Here is a 7,761-nt window from a genome sequence, read left to right on the forward strand (position 1 = left end):
GCGTGACGTCGGTACTTTGAAAGTGACGTGGGTGTGACCTGGGTCATTTGAACGTGACGTGGGAGTGACGTGGGGGCTTCAAACGTGACGTAAGGGTGACATGGGCGCTTAGAACGTGACGTGGGCGTGACGTGGGTGATTGGAACGTGACGTGGGCGTGAGGTGGGTGATTCGAAAGCGACGTCGGTGTGACGTGGGTGTTTCGGACGTGACGTGGGTGTGACGTGGGTGCTTCGAACGTGACGTGGGTGTGACATAGGCGCTTCGATCATGACGTGGGCGTGACGTGTGTGGTTTCAACGTGACGTGGGTGTCACGTGGGGCATCGAACGTGACGTGGACGTGACGTCGGTACTTTCAATTTGAGGTTGGTGTGACCTGGGTCATTCGAGCGTGACGTACGTGTGACGTTGGGGCTTCGAACGTGATGTGGGTGTTTCAAAACTAACGTGGGTGTCACGTGGGGCATCGAACGTGACGTGGGCGTGACGTCGGAACTTTGAATGTGACGTGGGTGTGACCTGGGTCATTGGAACGTGACGTGGGAGTGACGTGGGGGCTTCGACCGTGACAGAAGGGTGACATGGGTGCTTAGAACGTGACGTGGGCGTGACGTGGGGGATTCCAACGTGACGTGGGGCTTCGAATGTGACGTGGGCGTGACGTGGGTGATTGGAACGTGACGTGGGCGTGACGTGGGGGCTTCGAACGTGACGTGGGTGTGACGTGGGTGTTTCGAACGTGACGTTGGTGTTTCGAACTTGACTTCGGTGTGACGTGGGTGCTTCAGACCTGACGTGGGCCTAACGTGGGGGCTTTGAACAAGACGCGGGAGTGACGTGGATGCTTCGAATGTGACGTTGGTGTTTCGAACGTGACAGGGGTGTGACGTGGGTGCTTCGAACGTGACGTGGGCGTCACGTGGGGGCTTCGAACGTGACGTGGATGTGACGTGGGTCATTCGAACGTGATGTATGTGTGACGTGTGGGCTTCGAACGTGACGTGGGTGTTTCAAAACTAACGTGGGTGTGACGTAGGGGTATCGAACGTGACGTAGGTGTTTCCAAACTGACGTGGGTGTGACGTCGGTATGTTGAATGTGACCTGGGTGTGACGTGGGGGCTTCGAACGTGACGTGGGCGTGACGTCGGTACTTTGAATGTGACGTGGGTGTGACCTGGGTCATTGGAACGTGACGTGGGAGTGACGTGGGGGCTTCGAACGTGACATAATGGTGACATGGGTGCTTAGAACGTGACGTGGGCGTGACGTTGGTACTTTGAAAGTGACGTGGGTGTGACCTGGCGGCTTCGAACGTGACGTAAGGGCGACATAGGTGCTTAGAATGTGACGTGGGCGTGACGTGGGTGATTCCAACGTGACGTGGGGGCTTCGAACGTGACATGGGCGTGACGTGGGTGTTTCGAACGTGGCGTGGGTGTGACGTGGGGGCTTCGAACGTGACGTGGGCATGACGTGGGTGTTTCGAAAGTGACGTGGGCGTCACGTGGGGCATCGAACGTGACGTGGACGTGACGTCGGTACTTTCAATTTGAGGTTGGTGTGACCTGGGTCATTCGAACGTGACGTACATGTGACGTGGGTGATTCCAACGTGACGTGGGGCTTCGAACGTGACGTGGGTGTGACCTGGGTGATTGGAACGTGACGTGGGCGTGACGTGGGGGCTTGGAACGTGACGTGGGTGTGACGTGGGTGTTTCGAACGTGACGTTGGTGTTTCGAACTTGACTTCGGTGTGACGTGGGTGCTTCGGACCTGACGTGGGCGTCACGTGGGGGCTTCGAACATGACGAGGATGTGAGGTGGGTGCTTCGGACGTGACGTGGGCGTGACGTCGGGGCTTCGAAAATGATGTGGGTGTGAGGTGGGGGCATCGAACGTGACGTGGGCGTGACGTGGGGGCTTCGAAAATGATGTGGGTGTGACGTGGGGACATCGAACGAGACGTGGGCGTGACGTGGGAGTTTCGAACGTGACGTGGACGTGACGTGGTACTTTACATTTGACGTGGGTGTGACCTGGGTCAATCGAACGTGACGTGGGTGTGACGTGGGTGTTTCGAACCTGACGTTGGTATTTCGAACGTGACGTGGGTGTGACGTGGGTGCATCGGACGTGACGTGGGCGTAACATGGGGGCTACGAACATTACGCGGGTGTGACGTGGATGCTTCGAATGCGACGTTGGTGTTTCGAACGTGACATGGGTGTGACGTGGGGGCATCAATCGTGACGTGGACGTCAGGTCGGCAGTTTATACCTGATGGGGGTGTGACGTGGGTCATTCGAACGTGACATGGGTGTGACGTGGGTGCTTGGATCGTGAGGTGGGCGTCACGTGGGGGCTTCGAACATGACGGGGGTGTGACGTGGGGGCATCGAACGTGACGTGGGCGTGACGTGGGGGCTTCGAACGTGACCTGGGTGTGACATGGGTGTTTCGAACGTGACGTGGGCGTGACGTCGGTACTTTGAATGTGACGTGGGTGTGACGTGGGTCATTCGAACGTGATGTACGTGTGACGTGTGGGCTTCGAACGTGACGTGGGTGTTTCAAAACTAACGTGGGTGTGACGTAGGGGTATCGAACGTGACGTAGGTGTTTCCAAACTGACGTGGGTGTGACGTCGGTATGTTGAATGTGACGTGGGTTTGACGTGCATGGTTCGAACGTGAGGTGGGTGTTTTAAATGTGAGCTGGGCGTGACGTGCGTCATTCGAACATGACATAGGTGTGACGTGGGGGCTTCGAACGTGACGTGGGCGTGACGTGGGTGCTTCGAATGTGACGTTGGTGTTTCGAACGTGACATGGGTGTGACATGGGTGCTTCGAATGTGACGTGGGCGTAACGTGGGGGCTTCGAACCTGACGTGGGTGTGACGTGGGGGCTTCGAAAGTGACGTGGGTGTGACGTGGGTCATTTGAACGTGACGTGGGCGAGACGTGGGTGATTCCAACGTGACGTGGGGCTTCGAACATGACGTGGGTGTGACGTGGGGGCTTCGAACGTGACGTGTGCGTGACATCGGAACTTTGAATGTGATGTGGGTGTGACCTGGGTCATTGGAACGTGACGTGGGCGTGACGTGGGGGCTTCGAACGTGACATAAGGGTGACATGGGTGCTTAGAACGTGACGTGGGCGTGATGCGGGTGATTCCAACGTGACGTGGGGCTTCGAATGTGACGTGGGCGTGAGGTGGGTGATTGGAACGTGACGTGGGCGTGACGTCGGTACTTTGAAAGTGACATGGGTGTGACCTGGGTCATTTGATCGTGACGTGGGAGTGACGTGGGGGCTTCAAACGTGACGTAAGGGTGACATGGGTGCTTAGAACGTGACGTGGGCGTGACGTGGGGGATTCCAACGTGACGTGAGGCTTCGAACGTGACGTGGGCTTGACGTGGGTGATTGGTAGGTGACGTGGGCGTGAGGTGGGTCATTCGAAAGTGACGTCGGTGTGACGTGGGTGCTTCGAACGTCACGTGGGCGTGACTCGGGGGCTTCGGTCGTGACGTGGGCGTGACCTGGGTAACTGGAACGTGACGTGGACGTGACGTGGGTGGTTTCAACGTGACGTGGGTGCCACGTGGGGCATCGAACGTGACGTGGGCGTGACGTGTGTGGTTTCAACGTGACGTGGGCGTCACGGGTGGGCTTCGAACGTGACGTGGGCATGACGTGGGTCATTCGAAGGTGACGTGGGCGTGACGTGGGGGCATGGAACGTGACGTGGGTGTGAGGTGGGTGATTCCAACGTGACGTGGGCGTGACGTCGGTACTTTGAATGTGACGTGGGTGTGACCTGGGTCATTGGAACGTGACGTGGGAGTGACGTGGGGGCTTCGAACGTGACGTAAGTGTGACATGGGTGCTTAGAAGGTGACGTGGGCGTGACGTGGGCGATTCCAACGTGACGTGGGGCTTCGAACGTGACGTGGGCGTGATGTGGGTGATTCGAATGTCACTTGGGCGTGACGTGGGGGCTTCGAACGTCACGTGGGCGTGACGTGGGGGCTTCAAACGTGACGTGGGCGTGACCTGGGTGATTGGAACGTGACGTGGACGTGACGTGGGTGGTTTCAACGTGACGTGAGCGTCACGTGGCGTCCTCGAACGTGAGTTGGGCGTCACGTGGGGTCTTCGAAAGTGACGTGGGCATGAGGTGGGTGATTGGAAGGTGACGTGGGTGTGACGTGGGGGCTTCGAACGAGACGTGGGCGTGACGTGGGTGATTCGAACGTGACGTGGGCGTGACGTCGGAACTTTGAATGTGACGTGGGTGTGACCTGGGTCATTTGATCGTGACGTGGGAGTGACGTGGGGGCATCGAACGTGACGTAAGGGTGACATGGGTGCTTAGAACGTGACGTGGGTGTGACGTGGGTGATTCCAACGTGACGTGGGGCTTCGAATGTGACGTGGGCGTGACGTGGGTGATTGGAACGTGACGTGGGCGTGACGTCGGTACTTTGAAAGTGACGTGGGAGTGACGTGGGGGCTTCAAACGTGACGTAAGGGTGACATGGGTGCTTCGGACGTGACGTGGGCATGACGTGGGGGCTTCGAAAATGATGTGGGTGTGACGTGGGGCATCGAACGTGACGTGGGCGTGACGTGGGAGTTTCGAACGTGACGTGGACATGACGTGGTACTTTACATTTGACGTGGGTGTGACCTGGGTCAATCGAACGTGACGTGGGTGTGACGTGGGGGCTTCGAACGTGACGTGGGTGTGACGTGGGTGTTTCGAACCTGACGTTGGTATTTCGAACGTGACGTGGGTGTGACGTGGGTGCATCGGACGTGACGTGGGCGTAACGTGGGGGCTACGAACATTACGCGGGTGTGACGTGGATGCTTCGAATGCGACGTTGGTGTTTCGAACGTGACATGGGTGTGACGTGGATGCTTCGAAAGCGACGTTGGTGTTTCGAACGTGATAGGGGTGTGACGTGGGTGCTTCGAACGTGACGTGGGCGTCACGTGGGGGCTTCGAACGTGACGTGGATGTGACGTGGGTCATTCGAACGTGATGTACGTGTGACGTGTGGGCTTCGAACGTGACGTAGGTGTTTCCAAACTGACGTGGGTGTGACGTCGGTATGTTGAATGTGACCTGGGTGTGACGTGGGTGTTTCGAACGTGACGTGGGCGTGACGTCGGTACTTTGAATGTGACGTGGGTGTGACCTGGGTCATTGGAACGTGACGTGGGAGTGACGTGGGGGCTTCGAACGTGACATAATGGTGACATGGGTGCTTAGAACGTGACGTGGGCGTGACGTGGGTGATTCCAACGTGACGTGGGGCTTCGAATGTGACATGGGCGTGAGGTGGGTGATTGGAACGTGACGTGGGCGTGACGTCAGTACTTTGAAAGTGACGTGGGTGTGACCTGGCGGCTTCGAACGTGACGTAAGGGCGACATAGGTGTTTCGAATGTGACGTGGGCGTGACGTGGGTGATTCGAATATGACGTGGGGGCTTCGAACGTGACATGGGCGTGACGTGGGTGTTTCGAACGTGACGTGGGTGTGACGTGGGGGCTTCGAACGTGACGTGGGCATGACGTGGGTGTTTCGAAAGTGACGTGGGCGTCACGTGGGAGTTTCGATCATGACGTGGGCGTGCCGTGTGTGGTTTCAACGTGACGTGGGCGTCACGTGGGGCATCGAACGTGACGTGGACGTGACGTCGGTACTTTCAATTTGAGGTTGGTGTGACCTGGGTCATTCGAACGTGACGTACATGTGACGTGGGTGATTCCAACGTGACGTGGGGCTTCGAACGTGACGTGGGTGTGACCTGGGTGATTGGAACGTGACGTGGGCGTGACGTCGGTACTTTGAATGTGACGTGGGTGTGACCTGGGTCATTGGAACGTGACGTGGGAGTGACGTGGGGGCTTCGAACGTGACATAATGGTGACATGGGTGCTTAGAACGTGACGTGGGCGTGACGTGGGTGATTCCAACGTGACGTGGGGCTTCGAATGTGACATGGGCGTGAGGTGGGTGATTGGAACGTGACGTGGGCGTGACGTCGGTACTTTGAAAGTGACGTGGGTGTGACCTGGCGGCTTCGAACGTGACGTAAGGGCGACATAGGTGCTTAGAATGTGACGTGGGCGTGACGTGGGTGATTCCAACGTGACGTGGGGGCTTCGAACGTGACATGGGCGTGACGTGGGTGTTTTGAACGTGACGTGGGTGTGACGTGGGGGCTTCGAACGTGACGTGGGCATGACGTGGGTGTTTCGAAAGTGACGTGGGCGTCACGTGGGAGTTTCGATCATGACGTGGGCGTGCCGTGTGTGGTTTCAACGTGACGTGGGCGTCACGTGGGGCATCGAACGTGACGTGGACGTGACGTCGGTACTTTCAATTTGAGGTTGGTGTGACCTGGGTCATTCGAACGTGACGTACATGTGACGTGGGTGATTCCAACGTGACGTGGGGCTTCGAACGTGACGTGGGTGTGACCTGGGTGATTGGAACGTGACGTGGGCGTGACGTGGGGGCTTCGAACGTGACGTGGGTGTGACGTGGGTGTTTCGAACGTGACGTTGGTGTTTCGAACTTGACTTCGGTGTGACGTGGGTGCTTCGGACCTGACGTGGGCGTCACGTGGGGGCTTCGAACATGATGTGGGTGTGAGGTGGGGGCATCGAACGTGACGTGGGCGTGACGTGGGGGCTTCGAAAATGATGTGGGTGTGACGTGGGGGCATCGAACGTGACGTGGGCGTGACGTGGGAGTTTCGAACGTGACGTGGACGTGACGTGGTACTTTACATTTGACGTGGGTGTGACCTGGGTCAATCGAACGTGACGTTGGTGTGACGTGGGTGTTTCGAACCTGACGTTGGTATTTCGAACGTGACGTGGGTGTGACGTGGGTGCATCGGACGTGACGTGGGCGTAACGTGGGGGCTACGAACATTCCGCGGGTGTGACGTGGATGCTTCGAATGCGACGTTGGTGTTTCGAACGTGACATGGGTGTGACGTGGGGGCATCAATCGTGACGTGGACGTGACGTCGGTACTTTATACCTGATGGGGGTGTGACCTGGGTCATTCGAACGTGACATGGGTGTGACGTGGGTGCTTGGAACGTGACGTGGGCGTCACGTGGGGGCTTCGAACATGACGGGGGTGTGACGTGGGGGCATCGATCGTGACGTGGGTGTGACGTCGGTACTTTATACCTGATGGGGGTGTGACCTGGGTCATTCGAATGTGACGTGGGTGTGACGTGGGGGCTTCGAACGTGACGTGGGCATGACGTGGGTGATTCGAACGTGACGTGGGCGTGACGTGGGGGCTTCGAACGTGACGTGGGTGTGACGTGGGGGCATCGAACGTGACGTGGGCGTGACGTGGGGGCTTCGAACGTGACGTGGGCGTGACGTCGGTACTTTGAATGTGACGTGGGTGTGACGTGGGTCATTCGAACGTGATGTACGTGTGACGTGTGGGCTTCGAACGTGACGTGGGTGTTTCAAAACTAACGTGGGTGTGACGTAGGGGTATCGAACGTGACGTAGGTGTTTCCAAACTGACGTGGGTGTGACGTCGGTATGTTGAATGTGACGTGGGTGTGACGTGCATGGTTCGAACGTGAGGTGGGTGTTTTAAATGTGAGCTGGGCGTGACGTGGGTCATTCGAACATGACATAGGTGTGACGTGGGGGCTTCGAACGTGACGTGGGCGTGACGTGGGTGCTTCGAATGTG

Source organism: Dromaius novaehollandiae, unplaced genomic scaffold (genome assembly GCF_036370855.1).
Source record: "Dromaius novaehollandiae isolate bDroNov1 unplaced genomic scaffold, bDroNov1.hap1 HAP1_SCAFFOLD_69, whole genome shotgun sequence".
NCBI classification, from domain to species: Eukaryota; Metazoa; Chordata; class Aves; order Casuariiformes; family Dromaiidae; genus Dromaius; species Dromaius novaehollandiae.